Genomic DNA, 19,235 nt, shown 5'->3' with positions numbered 1-19,235 from the left:
TTTTCTGTATATGTGTATACAGTTTTATGTGTATGAGTTAACATAAATGAATTAGTCTTCTATTGATAAGCTCTTACTCTCTATTTCTGCTTGTATAGACTATGGCTTTTGCTTTATGAATTTTGATATTATGTTATTTGCTTTATACGTATCTACTATATTTCAATCTTCATTATGAATTTTATTCCCTATTATTATGTGTCTTTCCCATTAGTTGATCATTGTCATAAAATTTAATATTGTTTTATACTGATGTCATGACCACTGCTTTATTTTTCTCACATGTGTTTTGTGTGACTTGTACCCATTCATTTAATGTCATTTTATTTTGGAATCTTTTTTTCTAAGCTAATATGGGCATTATTTCTTTCTTTCTGTTGCTTTCAAGACTTTCTTTTTTTAGTTTTTAGAAATTTAATGCTGATATGTCTTTTGTATATTTCTTTGTCTTGTTTGTCATTCACACAGCTTCTTCAATCTGTAAGTTTATATTTTTTGTCATATTTAGGAAATTTCTGACCTTTATTTATTTATTTATTTGTTTGTTTGTTTATTTATTTATTCATTTTTTTGTAGTGCAATTGACCCCAAAATTTTATTTCTGTAACATATAACATTTTATGATGATAACTGGAATTATGAGTGGTAACATTATACCATGACTGATTTTTAGGAATTTTATACGATCTCTGGAATATTTATATTAAAACATATACAAATATAACCTAAGAAGGTTAAACATTACTTCTTTTTTAAAAATTTTTTAAATTTTATTTTTTTTAATTTATACCCAAATTAGCATATAGTGCAACAATGATTTCAAGGGTAGATTCCTTAATGCCACCTACCCATTTAGCCCATCCCTCCTCCCACAACCCCTCCAGTAACCCTCTGTTCTCCATATTTAATAGTCTCTTATGTTTTGTCCCCCTCCCTGTTTTTATATTATTTTTGCTTCCCTTCCCTTATTTCATCTGTTTTGTCTCTTAAAGTCCTCATATGAGTGAAGTCATATGATATTTGTCTTTCTCTAACTGACTAATTTCACTTAGCATAATACCCTCTAGTTCCATCCACCTAGTTGCAAGTGGCAAGATTTCATTCTTTTTGATTGCTGAGTAATACTCCATTGTATATATATACCACATCTTTATCCATTCATCCATCCATGGACATTTGGGCTCTTTCCATACTCTGGCTATTGTTGATAGTGCTGCTATAAACATTGGGGTGTATATGCCCTTTCAAAACAGCACACCTGTAATCCCTTGGATAAATACCTAGTAGTGCAGTTGCTGGGTCATGGGGTAGTTCTATTTTTAGTTTTTTGAGGAACCTCCATACTGTTTTCCAGAGTGGCTACACCTGTTTGCATTCCCACCAACAATGCAAAGAGATCCTCTTTCTCCGCATCCTCGCCAACATCTGTTGTTGCCTGAGTTGTTCATGTTAGCCATTCTGACAGGTGTGAGGTGGTATCTCATTGTGGTTTTGATTTGTATTTCCCTGATGATGAGTGATGTTGAGCATTTTTTCATGTGTCAGTCCAACCATTATTCCTTTAAATATTTTTTCAGCCCTACTTTTTTCTCCTCTCATCTGGGATTCTGATGACAGAAATGTAGAAATGTTAGATCTTTTTAAAAAAATTTTTTTTAATATGAAGTGTTTATCCCAACATGTGCACTCCTCAATGCTCATCACCCACTTTCCCCTCCCTCCCACCGCCCATCAACCTTCAGTTTATTCTCAGTTTTTAAGAGTCTCTTATGGTTTGTCTCCCTCCCTCTCTAGCTTTTTTTTTTTCTTCCCCTCCCCCATGGTCTTCTGTTAAGTTTCTCAGGATCCACCTAAGAGTGAAAACATATGGTATCTGTCTTTCTTTGTATGACTTACTTCACTTAGCATAACACTCTCCAGTTCCATCTACGTTGCTACAAAAGGCCATATTTCATTCTTTCTCATTGCCAAGTAGTATTCCATTTTATATATAAACCACAATTTCTTTATCCATTCATCAGTTGATGGACATTTAGGCTCCTTCCATAACTTGGCTATTGTTGAAAGTGATGCTATAAACATTGGGGTACAAGTGCCCCTTTGCATCAGCACTCCTGTATCCCTTGGGTAAATTCCTAGCAGTGCTATTGCTGGGTTGTAGGGTAGATCTATTTTTAATTTTTTGAGGAACCTCCACACTGTTTTCCAGAGTGGCTGCACCAGTTTGCATTCCCACCAACAGTGCAAGAGGGTTCCCATTTCTCCATGTCCTTTCCAGCATCTATAATTTCCTGATTTGTTCATTTTAGCCACTCTGGCGTGAGGTGATATCTCAGTGTGGTTTTGATTTGTATTTCCCTGATGAGGAGTGACGTTGAGCATCTTTTCATGTGCCTGTTGGCCACCTGGATGTCTTCTTTAGAGAAGTGTCTACTCATGTTTTCTGCCCATTTCTTCCCTGGATTATTTGTTTTTCGGGTGTGGAGTTTGGTGAGTTCTTTATAGATTTTGGATACTAGCCCTTTATCTGATATGTCATTTGCAATTATCTTTTCCTCTACTACAAAGCTGTAATCATCAAGACAGCATGGTATTGTCACAAAAACAGACACATAGACCAGTGGAATAGAGTAGAGACTCCAGAATTGGACCCACAAAAGTATGGCCAACTAATTTTTGACAAAGCAGGAAAGAATATCCAATGGAAAAAAGACAGTCTCTTTAACAAATGGTGCTGGGAGAACTAGACAGTAACATGCAAAAGAATGAAACTAGACCACTTTCTTACACTATTCACAAAAATAAACTCAAAACGGATAAAGGACCTGAATGTGAGACAGGAAACCATCAAAACCCTAGAGGAGAAAGCAAGGAAAAACCTCTCTGACCTCAGCCACAGCAATTTCTTACTTGACACATCTCCAAAGGCAATGGAATTAAAAGCAACCATGAACTATTGGGACCTAATGAAGATAAAAAGCTTCTGCACTGCAAAGGAAACAATCAACAAAACTAAAAGACAACTGACGGAATGGGAAAAGATATTTGCAAATGACATATTAATATCTTTTAATGTTTATTTCTGAGACACAGAGAGAGAAAAAGTGTGAGCTGGGAGGGGCAGAGAGAGAGACAGAGACATAGAATCCGAAGCAGGCTCCAGGCTCTGAGCTGTCAGCACAGAGCCCGAAGCGGGGCCTGAACTCATGAACCATGAGATCATGACCTGAGCTGGAGTCGGATTCTTAACGGACTGAGCCACCCAGGCGCCCCAGATTTTTTTAATAGTTCCACAGGTCCTTGAGGTTCTTCTTTTTTTTTTTTTTTCTTTTCCCTGTCTATTGTTGAAATTGAGTAATTTCTATTGTTTTATCTTCAAATGTATTGATATGTCCCTCTCTCCTCTCCATTGTTCTATTAAGCCCATTCATTAATTATGTTTTTTGGGTTTTTTTGAATATTGTATTTTCCAAGTCTCAAGTTTCCATTTGGTTCTTCTTTATGTTTCTTATTCTTTGCTGAGCTTATTTTTTTTTTTTAATTTGGTTTACACATGGCAAAAGTTGCTCACTGAAGTATTTTTACTTATAATGGCTTATTTAAACTTCTGATCAGATAATTTTAAAATCAATATCATCAGAGTGTTGCTGTCTGTTGATTATTTTCTTATTCAAATCGGAATGTTCCTGGTTGTTGGTATGATGGATAATTTTTTAATGAAACGTGGATATTTTGAATATTATCATATAAGATTCTAGATCTCATTTAATGTTTTAGCAAGTCTCCTATGATACTGTACTTGCAAGGAAAGAGGCTCATCAGATGGAAGTTGAAATCCAAGTTCTCCACATAGCCCCCAAGTGGGGCATTGTTAAATCTGCATCATTCCTGCTGGGTCGGTGTGAGGGTTCAGGCTCCCCATGGGGCCTCTCATGACACCTATCTGATGGAGGGGTAGAAGTGGCTCCTATGGCTCCCCACTCCACCTCCACTGACATTGCACAAGGTTGCCTCATTGGTGCTTGATGGTTGTGAAAGCCCTGATCTCCTGTGACACCACCCTAGAAGGAACCAGTGGTGTCTCCATATCGTCCAGTGGGGGTGGAAGTTCACGCTTTCCACATGGTTTCCACTGGCATAGCCAGGGCAGAAGATACATCCCTATGTGGCAGGGGTGAAAGTCCCAGCTCTTTCTCTCACACTGACTTGTGTGTGGCAAAGGTACCTCACATATCCAGATGGAGTCTGAAGGGCAGACTCCTCATTTGGCCTTTGGTAGTGAGGTTAGAGCCAAGGATGCAGTTTTACTCTTTAGTGTTTGACTGGAGTATTGATCAGTTATTGTCTGAGTTTTCTCTCTTGCTTCACTGCCCTTTTCCTGGTCTTTCATTTAGAGAAAGCAGGCATATCTTGGATTTTTCTTTTGTCTGCACCCGTTGGCCTTCTGGGTTGCAGGTTCTCCCAGTCCAGGATATATGGGTCAAAATGAAAACCCAAGGAATTCACGATTCCTGTTCCCTAGATCCCTGAAGTCCCTAGCAAGTCTGCCTTGTTCTCTCCACATCAGAGATTCTTATGTTTGCTTTCAATATGGCGACAAAAATTCTACTGTTTAGAGGAAGGAAGAGGGACAAGTGTGTGTACTCCATCTTTCTCTAAGTTAAGTCTTATATATATTATTTTATATAGTCCAGAGACTCTTTTTTAGACAGTAAATATATTATTACATAGTGTAATTAATTTCTTTATTTAGTAAAGATTGGCTTGCTGAGCGGTTATGGCATTAATATGAATCTTCTTTCTCTTAATTGTTAATTATCTTTTCTCTTAATTTTCAATTTTCTTTTAATTTTTTTTATTCCTCTCCTTCACCTGATTTTAGTTGGCTATGTTTTTGTTCTTAAATCCTCAGTTCCAGAATTTTAAGTTCCAGCATTTACCTTTATACTTTTAAGCATGCTTATTGAGTTGTCATATTTAAGTAATACATTTTGACACAGATCCATCCCTCCTATTCTACAACTTTTCATGAAGAAATAAGGTCAGTATACTTATCCCCCTTCATCTTCTCTTTCCTTCCAGTTTATGCCTGTTTTGCTTAACTATCAAAATTGCTATACTGTTAAATATTTATATAGTTATCTTATGTCAAGTGACCATAATTCCCACACTTGTTTTAAACTTAGCCTTAATAAATATAGATATTATTAATACTCACTATTAGTCTTTTTAACAGAGATCTTTCATTTATTACTTGGTTGCTCAAATTTATCTTCTACAGTTTCTTCAAAAGTATTTTATTGTGACCATATCCCCAACAACTTGTTATTACTATAAATAGTTGTTCATTTTCAGTCATGCTATCCTTGAATAAAGTTTAACCATGTATAAAATATTTGAGTCATATTTTTTCCCAAGAACTTCACAGGCATTGATTACCCACATGCTAGCAATGGTTGTGATTATTGCCGTGAGGCATGAGGCCAGACTGATTTTTCCCCCTCTCTTCATATGAGATCTCACTTTTTTTCTTATGTCCCCAATGGAGATTCCCCTTGCTTCTGATCAACCTTAAGTCGAGTTTCCAAGGATAGAATGTGTTCAATCTGTAGCAGTGGATCTTTTTTTCATTTCAGGGGAAAAAAATCTTGAATATTATACTTGAATATTTTCTTTTGCACTTATATATATTTCTCCCTCTTTTCCCCATTTCATTGTTTTCACTTTTCTCAAGCATATTCTCCACGTATCTGGCTGTCACATAAGCGAATTCAATCCTCCTATTACCTGTGTTCAATATGGTCTTCATTTCTATGATGTGAGGTTTAATTTTCATTTATACGTCTTTCAGAGCCCTGCCAGCTTACTTTTTCATTTCCCTTTGTTGTCTTTTCATTTATTCCATGAACCCTTGTATCTCTGCATTGCACTCACGATTTGTAGAGAAAGCTTTTTCATTATGTCCTTCAAATTCTTGGAAGAAATTCTGCTTAATATTTCCATGTGCTTCGTAGCAAAACTTCTGTGCTCGATGTCCATCTGCTTTTTGTTTTCTTATTCCTTTTCTCCTTTACCCTTCTTATAGAATTTTCACTGAAAAAGTAACCAAAGCTTTGAATGGTTTCATATATTGCTTCCAAAATGGGAGGAGGGTGTTTTTTTTTTTTTTAATGCATCAAGTTTTTGTTTTTGCTTTTAATTTCTTGTATCTGGTTAGTTTTGTGTGCACTAGCTATTTAGGGGAGGTGAGTATGGATCTGGGGCTAGAAAAATCATTTCAGCCAGTTGGAAGCCTCCTGGGCCCAGAGTAAAATTCCATATGACACAAAGTTGTGGTGTGTGTATGTGTGTGTGTGTGTGTGTGTGTGTGTGTGTGTGTGTGTGTGTAGGCTTAGCTCCCCTTAGCTGCAAGGCTGCTTATCACCCATAGATCCCCTCTATCCTAGGGCAGACTTGAAAAGATGCTAGGTCTGTGCACTTCCTGGTTTCATTCCAATTTCCTGCAACTCTGTGATGCACAGTGAGGTTAAAGGAAGCTCCTACAGCATGCTCATGCAGCCAACCCTAGTTTTTTTAACAAAGGGTCATTGGTTTTGCCCCTCTGTGAATGCCATAGAGAAGTGGCTCTCTGCATATCATTTCACTGAACTTGAGAGTTCTTCTGTTATGACTATTATTGTGATAATAATAATATGATTTAGGACAAGAAGGTTTTGTAATTTAAAACAATTTTTTTAACTTTTATTTATTTTTGAGAGACAGAGAGAGATCATGAGCAGGGTAGGGGCAGAGAGAGAGGGGGACACAGACTCCAAAGCAGGCTCCAGGCTGTGAGCTGTCAGCACAGAGCCTGACGCAGGGCTCCAACCCACAAGCCGTGACATCATGACCTGAACTGAAGTCGGACACTTAACTAAGTCGCCCAGGCGCCCCAAGAAAGTTTTATAGCTTTAAACAAAGACCATATTTTCCTTTTTGTCTCTCAGTTTTCTTCCAGCTTTCAATGGGCTTCTGAAAGTTGGAGAAAATATAAAACTTTTCAGTTCTTATAATTAGACAACCCCAACACACAATTTGGGGTGGTTTTGCAAAAGTTAGCCAAAGTTATTTCAAAATTTGCTCCTCGTCAAGAGTTTGCATCAATAATTCTTTGTTTTTGTTTTCAATTTTTTTTTACCCTTCGGTAGGCTATTTGCTATACAGTTCAACAAGAGTGTGTACTTTCATATTATTAAAGCCGCATTTAAGAAGAAAGTGTTATAAACAATGCCCATTGAATTATATTCCTTGGCACCACATCTGCTTTCATAGTGTAGCTTAGTTAGTGCCTGGACGGACAAGGTGACCCTGCAGCCATTGTTACCTTGCTGACACCTGGCTCTCATTTTGCCAGGTGGACATTGGCACCTTCCAGTCACTGGGTCACACTGTCCTGAGCCACAAGAACACGGTTGGACACAGTCCCGCCCGTGGTGATCCTCAGGACAAGCTGCAGGAAGGAGCAAAACAAAACCAGATTTTTCTTATTAAAACGTTTTGCCAGTCAAGACTTTAAAAAACCTTGTAAATACACGACCCTTTCTTTTAATCAAATGGGCTTCCTTGTCTTGCCTTCGGTTTGGTTTTCAACTTAAAAGGTTACTTTGAAAGAAATAAAACAAAAAAAGGCACTGTTCAAGTGGTTGCTTACTTAGTGCAATTTTGGTTGACATCAGGAATTCCAACCAAATATCTAGTGTCAAACACTTACATATATGATAGAAATGACTCTTACAAACTCAGCCTTGCTTTACCACATGGCTGCCTTAGCAAGTGTGTATGTGCGTGTGTGCGCATGCGCACACACGCACATGCACACATATGCATGCATGCGCCCAATAATCTTGAGTGTTTCCTCTTAATGTCCCCTCTGAATTTTAGTTTACACTTCTATGCATTGACATAGGATCCATCATGTTCACATCTCCAAATATCGTTATGTATTTCTTTTTTTAAAAATTTTTTTTTTTCAACGTTTATTTATTTTTGGGACAGAGAGAGACAGAGCATGAACGGGGGAGGAGCAGAGAGAGAGGGAAACACAGAATCAGAAACAGGCTCCAGGCTCTGAGCCATCAGCCCAGAGCCCGATGCGGGGCTCGAACTCACGGACCGCGAGATCGTGACCTGGCTGAAGTCGGACGCTTAACCGACTGCGCCACCCAGGCGCCCCTATCGTTATGTATTTCTAAGTGTATTGTTTACTTGTTAAAATCAACAAATTTGTTAAATTATCTTTTTAAATTAATGTTAATTAATATACATTAAAGTTTAATCTATTAATAAATTAGCACATTTATTATTTCATTTTGCTTCAACTTTATGCCACAGATTCACTGAGATGCTTACCAAAATAAAGATAAAATAAGTATCTGTAAGAATCAAGCGAAGGAAAAAATACAGCAACGATATAGACATAAATGAGTATCACAGTTCCCCAGACTGGTAAGAGGTGGACAGCAAATTGGCTCTGACCTACTTAGCTGTCAAAGCAAAGAAGGAAAAGTACTCAGGTACAAGTTCACAGCTTCTGAAGACAAAAAACTACCAATATTCAGGGGAATCAAAACTCTTGAAGATGCATTGGCCTGAGGAAATTAAGAAATTTCCCTCAATGATTTTCTCTGAGGAACAAAGGGGCCGGTCAGAGCCTTCCTTAGGAGATGTTTATGGGTTGGCTTTAACTCAAAGATAACTTGGCTGGTTAGGCCTCCGAGGCAGTATCCACTAGGTTTCAATTTTCCACTGCATGGAGCCAGGACTTTGTCTCATTTGTCTCTTATCCTCAGAACATCAGGATTCTGAGGCAGGGTAATTAAAATTACCCTCATACAAAGAAGACAGAGCAACTACCTGTCTGGGGAAGACAAGCATTTTGGGTATCTTTACCACATAACAACTTAATACCCTGCCTGATCACGAAATTTCATTATCATTCTTCCCAGTGACGGAATCTCACGGTTGCAACTACAGCACTTCTATCTTTTTTTTTTTTTTTATTTTTTTTTTTAAATTTTTTTTTTTTTTAACGTTTATTTTATTTTTGGGACAGAGAGAGACAGAGCATGAACGGGGGAGGGGCAGAGAGAGAGGGAGACACAGAATCGGAAACAGGCTCCAGGCTCGGAGCCATCAGCCCAGAGCCCGACGCGGGGCTCGAACTCACGGACCGGACCGCGAGATCGTGACCTGGCTGAAGTCGGACGCTTAACCGACTGCGCCACCCAGGCGCCCCATCACTTCTATCTTTAATGAAAGATCTACTGATGCTTATTTTACTCTTTGAATTCTGAAGTATAAAATACAGACGAGTGCACAAAAACATAAATGTACAGCTCTGTGAAGCATCCCAAAGTGAACTTCCTCAACAGCACATAGGTTGAAGGACACAAAATTGCCAGAACCACCTCCCCGTCACGCTCTCTCCCACGCATTGCCTCCTCTATCCTCCCTGAAGATCAGAAGGATCTTGCAAACTGTCAAAATATATAGGAAATGGCAAATCTGATAAGATCAAAATGTATTTGTTAAGAATATCCCTGTAGTGTCTAAGATAGTGCATTTTTAAGAGATCTTTAATTTACATCTGGTCCCTTCAACTTTATGTCAATCGTTGTCTTTGTGATAGGTAGTTAGGTCTTTAAATTTTAGGGAACTGGTTACTTTTGGTAAGTAGGGCAACTGCTTACTTTTGAGCCGGAAATCGCTGAGGATAAACGAAATGGTGGTACTTTAGACAATGCGTTTGACATTATGTACACAGGCATCCCCAGTCTGCTCTTCTCTTATGGAACAGATTTTCTAATCCTTACTGGAATCTAGCTAGCATTTCTGGGATATGAGAGGTTATGACCAAAGGGCTCTCTTTGGCTGCCTTCACTGCGCCAGCTCTCAATCAAACTCCTGACGTAAGCACTCCTCAACCTAGAATGTAGGTCAGTTGGCGTTTGCCATTGCTACAGTAAATTATTAAGTAATGATTGCAACATTTACTCTCTAAGGGCAGTTCTTAAAATTCTACTTTAGCATCTCCATGTCTTAACTGGTAGGCTGACTTACTTTGACTGCAGTCGGCCCCAATGAAGCCAGGAGGGCAGTGATAGGTGCCAATCACGGTATCACAGCTGCCGCCATTAAGGTACTTATGCATCCTTTGGCAATTTAGATCATAAGTGCCTCCTGGGCATCCTGTTGAAGGAGAACAAAACCATATGTGATACTGTAACTCAAAGCAATCAGGGTTGAAATTCATGCCCATAGACATGTGGTTAACTCAACATTCCAAATACCATTCTTTGGTGTTTTCAATCACCTTCAAGCTAATGATTCAAGCCATGCACTTATCTGAGGAGATGAGATGGTAAAGATAGATGCCTTAGAAATACAGGTGGGGGCATAAATTTCCTGATGCTGCTCATTAATAAGTTACAGGAAACTTAACTCTGAGTCTCCTTGGAAATCTGCCCATTCTTAGTGCTCAGAATAGGTGACAATTCACCAAACAGGGCTATTTTGTTCCACTCTAGGCAAATTCATTATTTTATTTAATATTTAAATTTCATAGTTTGTCTTATCTGGAATGATATAGGTTTCACACAAGTATAAATTCAAATTGGCACAAAGCTGGGGCGCCTGGGTGGCGCAGTCGGTTAAGCGTCCGACTTCAGCCAGGTCACGATCTCGCGGTCTGGGAGTTCGAGCCCCGCGTCAGGCTCTGGGCTGATGGCTCAGAGCCTGGAGCCTGTTTCCGATTCTGTGTCTCCCTCTCTCTCTGCCCCTCCCCCGTTCATGCTCTGTCTCTCTCTGTCCCAAAAATAAATAAAAACGTGGAAAAAAAATTTAAAAAAAAAAACAAAAAACAAATTGGCACAAAGCATGGAGAAAGCATTTTCATTTTCTGTTGGTTTCTCACCTTTCTACTTTCACATCCATGGATGTGTGGCCTACCATGATGATACCTGTGTAACAGATAGATGGCCAGAATTCAAGATAAAGGGAGAGCAAACAGAACAAAGAGTGAGCTGAAGACCACATTATCTGTGCAATGATCGAAAGAGGGGGGATGTTTATTCAGGAGAAAATAGAGCTAAGAAGACAGGAATGTTTTCAAACATGAAAAGGCAGCCTTGTAAGAAAAGAAGAAAGGCAGATTTTATCTCAATAAGGAAATACTTTCTGAAAGAGCTGTCCAAGATTGGAATAAGCTTTTTTCAGGAGGCATGGTTACTCATCTCTGTAGGAGTTCAAACAGAGACAGGATAAGTATACAGTAGAGAAAATATAGAGGGTATTCAAGTACTTGATTAACTTTGAAGCACTTCCATCTGTGATATTCTCCTGCTCTATGAAATGTCTGGTACTTTCAAGTCTTCAAATCATAAAAGTTTGAGTTTCAAGAGACCTCATGTCCATCTGGTTCAACTTTAATGTTAAGATGACGAAGCTAAGTCCTAGAGAGTAAAGCGACTTAGAATACACATCGCACAAAATTCTGTCACCTGTTAAAGATAACCATCTTTATTCCTGCCACATATTTAAATATGAGGCTGCAGGAAATTCTGAATAGACTGTGATTTGAAACCTATATATTTTGCTTACTAACGTTGTGGCTTTAACTCCTTTCTTTGAGCTTCTGGTTCTTTATTCCCAAGGGGGATAATAACAAAATCACAGACCTGCTGTGGTGGCTAGAGTGAACAAGTACAAACTCGGCTCCCATGTCAATGGTGGCCATTATTTTCCTTAATGGTGGCAGTACCATTGGTAGGCATGTAGTAGAACCCTTTCCCTACCGGCTTGACCTGACTCAGAGTGTTTGGTATTTGCCTTAGGTCCTTCCTCTTGAAAAACCTTTTCATTTGGAAGAATATCTCTAAAAGTGACCAAACTAGACTGGATGATACTTGTTTCCTTCATTTAATCTTTTATGTAAGAATCCAACAGGAAGGAACATTTTTTTTTAAGTATGTCACATGTAGCATGTTTTAGAGGTAGCAGCAAAGAATGGATTTCATTGAGACTGAGATTGTTTATAATCCCCATATAAGTCCTGTCTTAAAACCCAGAGGCCTCACCTTGAGTCTCAAACCCAAAAAGTGGCTGCTTCTTTCTTCCTTTTCCCCCCCCAGTTTTAAGATAAAATTTTCCATAATGGAGAGGGAAAGAAAAACATGACAATTATTCATACCAAAGGTTATTTCTGTCTTGTAGCTATTGTATTTCTTTATTCCTTCCTCTGAAAAGTGATGGCTTCACTCCACAGTCTCTTCTGTCATTCCCTCCTCCCAAAGAATGTCCATTCCCATAGTTAATTGCTCCTTCTTTGGTATACAACGTTCATTAGTTCTCCTAGGAACGTCTTTTCTCCCTCACCAAAAATGTAACAGCGCATATCTAAAAACAAAACTTGTGATTAAAAAAGACCGCATCTCCTCCTCTTCTCCTATTCATCAAGATATATAATACTTCATGCCCATTTGGGTCAGACTTTTAGAATGCAATTTTTTGTAGTATTTTTTATCATTACTATTTGCTAGGCTTAGAAAGAATGATTGCTTGATATTAGAGAACATACACAAAAAGCAAGCTGAAAGCATGGAGTCCAAAACAATGAAGTCTTATGTGTACTGCTGGGATGTTCCTTCCAAAAAGGAGGTTAAATTAATACGAGTGGATTGGTACAGAAAATTCTGCAGTCACATTGCTATGAAGTGAAAGCTGACATGGGTTTCTGTGCAAAGAAGGAAAAGAGAAACACCTGCTAATGTGAAACTCATGTACTTATTAATGGGGAAAATGTCAAGGTATGGATATAGTCAAGGATATAAACAATTAGAATTTCAGTTTAAATGGAAAATCATATGTGTAATTATTTGAAAATGTAAATAACTGATGTGTGTGTGTGTGCCTATCTTTTGAACTCATTTTCATGTAAGTTGAAGTTATTTGGGAGACATAATTTCCCTATGACATACACTCATCTCACAAACTATCTTTTTTTATATATTTTTAAATGCTTATTTATTTTTGAGAGAGAGAGTGCAAGTGGGGGAAAGGCAGAGAGAGGGAGAGGGAGAGAGAGAGAGAAAGAGTCAGACAGAATCTGAAGAGGCTCCAGGCTCCGAGCTGTCAGCACAGAGCCCAACATGGGGTTCGAACTCACAAACTGCGAGATCATGACTTGAGCTGAAGTCGTCTGCTTAACCAACTGAGCCACCCAGGCGCCCCTCATTTTGCAGACTATCTTAATGGTGGTTTCGTGTTTGATAGAACCATCCTCATATTGGTCCTTCTTTGTACACAGAATACAAAAATCACATGACTGTTAGCCTTCAAGTTAATTATCCTTTGAAATTGGGACACCGAACTTGACGAAATTTACCTACTAATGAGTATGCCATCTGTTGAAAGACAGTGTATGTATAACCTCTTAGCCTCGAAACTCATTAAATTTATATCAAGAGTATGCATTTACAAAAGTGCCCATAACGTTTTCCCCAAGAATAAGTTATTTACTGGCAATTCCACTTCCTGTTAGAATTCTGTAGCTATGTGAAAGATTGACTTCTGGAATCAGGGACATCCTTTGCTCAAATGTTCACTAAATTTAACAAGGGAACACATGCATAGGACATAATGATTTCATTTGGCTTGAGTGAAATTTGGTTTCTTCTCCCTCATTTCGTAAAGTTCCATTTTGACCATTAATTGGCGTTTGCCCCATCCTTTACAATTATTTCTCCCAGGAAACTTTGTTTTTCTGGCAAGGGTTATTTAGATATTTCCCATTGGGAGATGAATATTTTTTTTCCCATTTTTGCACTATTCCCTCTCGTTGAAGGAGACTTATTGGATGAAGCTGGGCTATGAACACAGATTTCTGATTTAAGTACTAAAGGCTACTGTATACTATGATGACATAAACATTTGGTAGTTTCATTAGAAACTTGGAACAAGCAAGGTAGTGACTGTATCCTGAGACACTTAGCTCCCAAAAAATGAAAAGCATGAATGTGTTTTTCAGCCTTTTCTTAGTGTTTGACCAGGTTATTCACACGTACGCTGTCACACAGTTTTGTTTTATTCTTAAAAAGAGATGCTGGGGCGCCTGGGTGGCTCAGTCAGTTAAGCGTCCGACTTTGGCTCAGGTCACGATCTCACGGTCCGGGAGTTCGAGCCCCGCGTCGGGCTCTGTGCTCACTGCTCAGAGCCTGGAGCCTGCTTCAGATTCTGTGTCTCCCTCTCTCTCTGACCCTCCCCCGTTCATGCTCTGTCTCTCTCTGTCTCAAAAATAAATAAACGTTAAAAAAAATTAAAAAAAAAAGAGAGATGCTAAAATTTGGTCTGTCTGAATTTTTATTGCTATGAGCAAGAGCATTAAAAGCAAGCTCCTACTAATGTTTTAAATTTTTTTTTTTTCAACGTTTATTTATTTTTGGGACAGAGAGAGACAGAGCATGAACGGGGGAGGGGCAGAGAGAGAGGGAGACACAGAATCGGAAACAGGCTCCAGGCTCTGAGCCATCAGCCCAGAGCCTGACGCGGGGCTCGAACTCACGGACCGCGAGATCGTGACCTGGCTGAAGTCGGACGCTTAACCGACTGCGCCACCCAGGCGCCCCATTGTTTTGATATCTTCCTCCTGGCACAGGTGGGCTATTCTATGGCTCATGCTTCTCAAAGCATTCTATACCAAGGGTGTTTTTATGAAAACTGTCAAAAGAACTGCCCATGGTTTTAGAAGACCCCAATGCCTTAAATGCTCTCAGAGAATATTATAAATAGTGGGTATCACAGTTTGGAGAAATAAAAGATTTCCAGGGTATGGGGTTACTTTGTAATTTCTCTTTGGTCATAAAATACACAGCATGATAAATTGATATCTATCGAGCAGCTGGTTTGTTTTTTCCCACATGCTATCCACAGACTGAGACCAACCTGCCCATTATAAACCATGGACAAGTGGTGAGATCCTACTACAATTTGTCTGCTTCCTCTGACCTCTGCCGAGAGAAAATTTGGATTCTCCACTCCAAACTCGAGAACATGAAAGCCCAGTTGTTTTTGGCCGCTGAAACTTTTGCTTTTGGGCCAGCTGCACCTTTTATGGATATTTTCTTGAACCCTTTTTCGTAGTTCTGTAATTATAGTGGGTGTTGCCAAGGAAACTTTGCAGCAACTCCCAACCACGTGTTGCCTGGCGCTAAGCCAATCTGACTAGTCTGGGGCGGCATCCCGACTCAGCCTTGATTTTACAAGGTGGAGGTCCCCTCCTTCAACCCAAGGTAGTTTGCCCTCTGACATGGAAGTACTATCAGCCCTATGTAACACTTTATTTTGTTAATATAAAACATTCTTGATATCAAGAAGAAATTCTTCCTGAGAAATGTGACAAATTAAAAGTGAAGAAATAACTTTCTTCAGTTACCAGGGTGCTTGAAATCTGCCATAACCAAACTAGAATTGAAATTTTACTAATTTTATATTTTAATTCCTCAGTTTGAGTTTGTATAACCACAGTGGTTATGGGTTCCAAACAAAATGCTAACTGAAACCATTTTCATACAGGCTTAACTTGTGTTTGTAGCTGATAATATTTAAAATTAGGACAACGGTGAGAAGTGACATTCAAAAGGTACATTCTATGGCTTGTAGAAAATTAAAAACAATAGCTTGACCATAAATCTATGTTTTATAGGTGGCATTTGAGGGGGAGAATCCAAAAATTGTCCATATGTTTGCAGAATTAAGAAAGGAAAGTGGAAGGAATCTGCTACAGGAGCAACTAGGGAGAGAAGAGAAGCAGTGGCCAAGTTGGGGGAAAAAATGAAACTGAGGCCAAATCATTTTACTTTTAAACCTATAAAAAGTACATTATAAATAATTACAAGCTTAAAAATTAAGTAGCTGACTGAACATTTTAACATGCTCCTTGGGACATTTTATCGTGTGTTCCCCTAGAACCATTTTAGATGTTAAAATGCCCTAACAAATCAATATAAGGTGTTTGGTCTAGGGACCATCCTGTTTTTACTACACAGCAGTGAGCCAACTGGCATTTTGTCCTTCAAGCAAGTTACGATTTTCATTCCAGAATAACAATTTGTTTAATTTGATTGTTCCTAAGCAGATCCCGGAGCTAACTTACTTTACAAATCACTTTAAATATGTTCCCATCTGCTGTCTATTGATTGATAACAGCCAGTTCCTATTATCTTCATTCTTTCTTTCTCTCTTTTTTTTGGGGGGGCGGGGCGGACATTTGGAACCCAAAAGGCAACCTAGGAGAATGGATTGCACAAGAAAGTGCATGATTTCAACCACTTCGATAAACATTCTCACAGGACTTGCTATAAATTAGAAGCTTGAATTAACATTTGCCCTTTGGCATTCTGACTGATGACCCACCCTATTGGTGTCTCTTGGATAAATTACAACAAAAGTGCAAAACACACTTACTGAGATGACAGCGGTTTCCATGGTAGCCAGGAAGACAGGTATATCTCCCTGCGACTGGGTGACACTTTTCATTCTCAGCTGAACACTGACATACCTGTTTACAGTCCTTCCCATATGTGTCTGGTGGACAAACTGAGGGAAAGAGGAAATGTAAACCCAATGAATTAAATTTGTCTGTGTAAATATAGCTCTAAAAGTGAAAGCAGGGAAAAATTTATTAAATAAGACCATTGCCTACAGAAGTGCGCTGCCCTTTGGGATTTAGGTTTCATTAAATTTACTTGGGGATTACTTCACTGTTTGATTTTGTTTTGTTCAGTCAATTTGTGACCGACTGTCAAGGGCCAGCTGCAATTTTCTCGTCACTGAAGAAAATCATAGGGTGATGTCAGGTAAAATCAACTAAAATAATAGTATAATTCATGAGGGACCACATATCTGGATAAAGATATTTTTTCTGGTGCAGCCGGTTTAAATTCTCAAGGTTGTTTCTCTCTGCACATTAGCATGTACTGTATTTGTGTCACTTGTCAGCTACTCTGCTGGGTTGTGCTGTTTTCTTTTTAAGGCCGAGCAGTAAAAGCTTTCCCTCCAACTTCTAAGTAATATCATGCCATTTTGTTAAGAAAATAAAAAAGGTTTCTGGGTATTTTTCAGCTTATAAAACGGGAGTCAAATAGATGCTTTAAGTTTCATGGTTGTGTCTAATGACAATTTAAACAAATTCAGTTAAAAAAAAAAGTCAAACAATTTGGTTATAATATGTCCTGTGAACCTAAAGTTGAATAATAATCTCTGGATACACCTTGTAAAAATGTATTGATTTATTCTGAGAGAGACAGAGAGACAGGGAAGGGGAGAGAGAGAGAGAGAGAGAGAGAGAGAGAGAGAGAGAGAGAGAATCCCAAGCAGGTTCCTCACTGTCAGCACAGAGCCCGATGTGGGGCGTGAACTCAGGAACTGTGAGATCATGACATGAGCTGAAACCGAGAGTTGGACGCGTAACCAACTAAGCCACCCAGGCGTCCCCCTGGATCAACCTTTTTATTTATCATCTAAAAGATTTGGCATGAATGAACCTGTTTTAATAGAGTCTTCTCACATTGGAGACATTATTGACTATTTTGTTCATGCTGCCCCTGTTTTTTGTTGGCTGTCCTGTGCCTACGGTGTCACTTGTTTTCTTAGCACACACTATCTTTAAGAATATTTCATCTTCCATTTCTTTAAGTAAAAATGACAGCAATAGTAGAAATACTAACTTTAAAGGCCTTTGGCTGCTTGCTTAGTATTAAAAATAAAGACTAATGGTGGCTAAATAAAGCCCGGGTAGCTCAGTTGGTTAAGTCTCTGATTCTTATTTTGGCTCAGGTCAGTTCGTGGTTCGTTGGCAGTTTGCGGGTTCGAGTTCCACATAGGGCTCTGCGCTGACAGCACGGAGCCTGAGTGGTATTATCTCTCCGTCTCTCCCTCTCTCAAACTAAATCAATAAACATTAAAAAAAAAAAAAAAGACTAATGAAACACAGGCTAATTAATCAAAAAAGAGGATTTTTCCCCCTCCCTTTCTTAACTGGGATGTATACAAACAAGAGAGGTGGAATCTGATTCAGCATCCGAACAGCTATTTAAGCAGTTTGTTGTTGCTCTGTTGTTGTTCTTTTATCTAAGAATCACTGATCAAACACACACCAATAAAGCATTTACCTGGTATGCCAGAAAGCACATCTGGCTTTACTGCCTGAAAAGTTTACTAACTTTGCTTGTTAATAAGTGGCCAAGCAAGACGAACTGATCACGGCATTTCAGACATGGCTGAGAGTGTGGATGTTTATACTCTCACTTCCTTCACCCTGTTCGTCAGTACACACGTGAGGGCGTCACTTACATTCCACTGTGACGTGATGAAAGGAACTCCCTAATGGAAGTTTTCGAATGTGTAAAGGCTAACAAATCATCAGAAAAATCAAAATATGTTTCATTAGAGGCTTCTAATCATTTGAGAACCAAGAGATGCAGTGGTTACAAAATCTTCCCATCGCTGAGAAGACCTGTTTTGCCACAGGGTCACGTGAGCATAAAGCTTGGTCTCCCTGCGCAAAACCCTATGCTCTGTGGAGACTGATAATACTGCGAAGTCCAAGTGGCTGTGCTGAACACAACAGGATTTGTGTGGTAAGTTCTAGTGCCCCAATGTATTTAGCCATTTTCCATCTTGAGGTTTGGGGCCTACTGGCCTAGGGTTCTGAGGAAAGTGACATTCAGACTGGTCAGCTCTGAGAGAGAGCCATTAGGAATATTGTGCTGATCTGCAAGCATCCATCAAAGGTTGGGTGGTCTAGAGGAAATGGCATGAACTTTGAGTCAGGTAGGCCCAGCACTGCCAGTGACCTTATCTGTGGCTTTAAACAAGTTGTTAAAACTCAAAGAAGCTTGATTCCCTCTTTTATATGATGGGGTTAACAAAACCTACCTCACAGAATGGTATGAGTAGTAGTCTAGCGGACATAGTAACACATGGGAATCTCATAGCGCTTCAGTAAAATTTGTTTGATTTCCATTGAAAACCTTATACTTAAAATCAGGTTCAACTGTTCAACAGAAGTGCTGTATTTGGGCAAACACTGGATAGATACATTCAGAATAATTATGAAAAAGTTACCTACTATTTAAAAATCATCTTTAGGGGCGCCTGGGTGGCGCAGTCAGTTAAGCGTCCGACTTCAGCCAGATCACGAT

General features: G+C 39.0%; 1 long non-coding RNA gene across 1 annotated transcript in view; it reads right to left on the bottom strand.

The window, feature by feature from the left end:
- Positions 1 to 19,175, bottom strand: part of LOC147577285 (uncharacterized) — a 55,003-nt gene extending 35,828 nt beyond the window's left edge. The window contains exons 1-5 of the long non-coding RNA XR_015240105.1: positions 18,970 to 19,175; positions 16,498 to 16,629; positions 10,952 to 10,997; positions 10,099 to 10,227; positions 7,364 to 7,489 (exon numbers count right to left, since the gene is read on the bottom strand). This is a non-coding gene — a long non-coding RNA (uncharacterized LOC147577285). The remainder of the gene's footprint in view (positions 1 to 7,363; positions 7,490 to 10,098; positions 10,228 to 10,951; positions 10,998 to 16,497; positions 16,630 to 18,969) is intronic.
- Positions 19,176 to 19,235: the final 60 nt, after the last annotated feature.

The sequence above is a fragment of the Puma concolor genome, chromosome C2 (genome assembly GCF_028749965.1).
Source record: "Puma concolor isolate L17-30 chromosome C2, mPumCon1.1.hap2, whole genome shotgun sequence".
NCBI lineage: Eukaryota > Metazoa > Chordata > Mammalia > Carnivora > Felidae > Puma > Puma concolor.
This window is presented reverse-complemented; position numbering and strand designations above follow the sequence as displayed.